This window comes from Delphinapterus leucas, chromosome 5, assembly GCF_059928025.1.
Source record: "Delphinapterus leucas isolate spDelLeu-1000000601 "Yukka" chromosome 5, BTC_Dleu_Yukka2, whole genome shotgun sequence".
Taxonomy (NCBI): domain Eukaryota; kingdom Metazoa; phylum Chordata; class Mammalia; order Artiodactyla; family Monodontidae; genus Delphinapterus; species Delphinapterus leucas.
The window spans coordinates 8,959,501-8,962,114 of NC_143133.1; the positions used below are offsets into that span (position 1 = coordinate 8,959,501).

The 2,614-nt window shown below is 40.1% G+C and overlaps 1 pseudogene; it reads left to right on the top strand.

Moving 5' to 3' along the window:
• Nucleotides 1-253: 253 nt before the first annotated feature.
• On the top strand, nt 254-1,573 carry LOC111165902 (putative tyrosine carboxypeptidase MATCAP2 pseudogene; annotated as a pseudogene).
• Nucleotides 1,574-2,614: the final 1,041 nt, after the last annotated feature.

Consider the following 2,614-nt stretch of genomic DNA (forward strand, 5'->3'; position numbering starts at 1 on the left):
TTATTGGTTTATAATTTACACACAATAAAATGCACATCTTTTACATGCAAAGTTTGATGAATTTTGGCTAACTGATACAGTCATGTAACCACCATAAAAATCAAGTTAGATTATCCCCATTGTTCCCTGGTGTCCCTTCCTAGTCACCTTACCAGGGCATTGAACAACCACTAATCTGTGTTGTCATTATAAATTTTATTTGACTCTTCCAAAGTGTCATATAAATAACATTATACAGAGTACCTTCCAGCACCTGCGGGCTGGAGGGAACGCTGCTCACAGCTTTCTGTCAGCACGTCTTCGTGTGTCCTTACCCGCCTTATCCTGCACCCATCCGCCCAGAGCAACCTTCCTCCGCGACCCCGCATCTGAGGCATGGCTGCAGGCTAGGGGCCGCCCTCGCGGTTCCTGTCTGGCCCTTGCCCCCAGAGCCCGCCGCCCGCGGCCTCATTGGGACGATGCTGGAGTCCACTAGAGGAACGGAAAAGCTTCACTGGCCTGAGCAAGAACTTGCTAAGAAGTCTATTCTAAATGCAGAAGAGTCCTTGATCATTGACAGCAAAAGAAGCATGCCACATTTACCTCCTGGAATACTAAAGGACATTTTCACAACTGGAACCAGTAGTTACAATGTCCTACTACAGAGCAAAGAGGAGAAAGAGCATCATTCACAAAAACAGTCTTCCTCCACCTACTCCAAAAGATGTAGAAAACCCAGCAATCTCGTAGCTCTTCACGTAGTAAAGATCTTCGCAAGATAAAAGCCCCAGTGCCTGTGATGAGCAGTGGTACTTGGTACTGCCTAGAAAGGCAGCCTGCTGTTTTTGTCACTAGTTCAGTGTCAAGTCCTGTAAAGTTTACACATGGTATCTCTGTCACAGGAAACAGCGTAGTACTGCCACCTACACCCCAAAATGAAAGAAAGGTCAAGCGACGCCATTTCCCTACTTTTCCAAAGCCAAAGCCGCAGCCTCAGCTGTCTAGAAGTTTTGAAAAAGGAGATGAATTTTCTGGAAGGAAATTTTGTATACTGACTGCTATAAAGCCCACCAACTTGGAGAAAGAAAAAGTGAGACTCTTAAGTCTGACTTCACCTACAATCCTCAGTTTGAATATGCTAATCCTTCTCCGCTAAGTGTCTTAACCAAGCACAACAAAGCAACTGACCAGTTTCTTAAGCAGGTAAAATGCTATTTCAGTAGTGGTATTTCATTTTATGTAATGAAAACAATTATTTGCCATCTTATAGAAAGCCAAAAAGAGTTGTTTTAAAATATTCCAATTATTTATAGTTAACTCCCATCCAGAACATGTAAATATGTGACAAGAAATCTCCAAGTGAGTGTCACAGCTCATATGTAAACTACTTTGCACTAATCAAAATCTACAAAGCATCTATTATATAGACGTTGTGTCAGGAAGCAACTATATTAGGAAAAAGCTTCAGATTCTGGTTCCAAGCTTTCATTTGGGAGTTACAAACTTATGGCCCATTCGTCAGCCCACAGACAAGTGTTTGTGTTTTCTTTTTGATTTTGAATGCCTTAGATGGAGCATGCAGTAACTCTGGTTCTCCCTGTTATATTACATTCTCAGCTTGCTTAGGCCCCTAAAAGCATTTTGGGGTCTAGGCTTGATACTGGCCAAGGAACTTTTTTTTTTTGCAGTACGCGGGCCTCTCACTCTTGTGGCCTCTCCCGTTGCGGAGCACAGGTTCCGGACGCACAGGCTCAGCGGCCACGGCTCACGGGCCCAGCTGCTCGGCGGCATGTGGGATCTTCCCGGACCAGGGCACGAACCCGTATCCCCTGCATGGGCAGGAGGACTCTCAACCACTGCATCACCAGGGAAGCCCTCTTATTCCTACTTTTAACAAGAATATTAATATTGGGTAACATGTAATACTTATTTTATAATGTTACAATATTAGCCTACCAATCTATCTAATATTGTTAAGGAAAATGGCAGTTGACTTTTATTGTGTTAGTTCAATATCAAGAAGGCTTTATTTTTGATTAATCATATAGTTGTTTATAATCTTCAATTCTGTATTGTCAAGGGAGCTGTAACAGAGCAAAATAATAGTGGATCTGACAGGTTTATGTATCACACTCAGGTAGTATGCCCAGGTTTAGTATGGGGTCTCTCAATTCATTCAGACCCATGTCTCTTTCATTTTGTTCTACTGTATTCAACTTGTAGATTGTTTTAAATGTTCCATAATGTTTGTTCTTGATCACCTCATCAGGTCTGTATCTATACTATCATCTTTTTCAAATTATTATGTTTCTTCTATTTGTGATTACTTTCCTGGTACCCTCTTGTATTTTAATTCTTCTGATCCATGAACACAGCATATCTTTCCATTTATTGTGTGTCTTCTTCAGTTTCTTTCATCAATGTCATGTAATTTTCAGTGTAAATATCTTTTACATCATTGTTTAAATTTATTCCTAAATATTTTATTACTTTTGATATAATTGTAAATGGAATTGTTTTTCTTTGTCTCTTTTTCAGATAGTTCATTGTTAATACATAGAAATACAACTGATTTTTGCATATGGATTTTGTATCCTGCAACTTTACTGAATTCATTAATTAGCTCTAACAATTT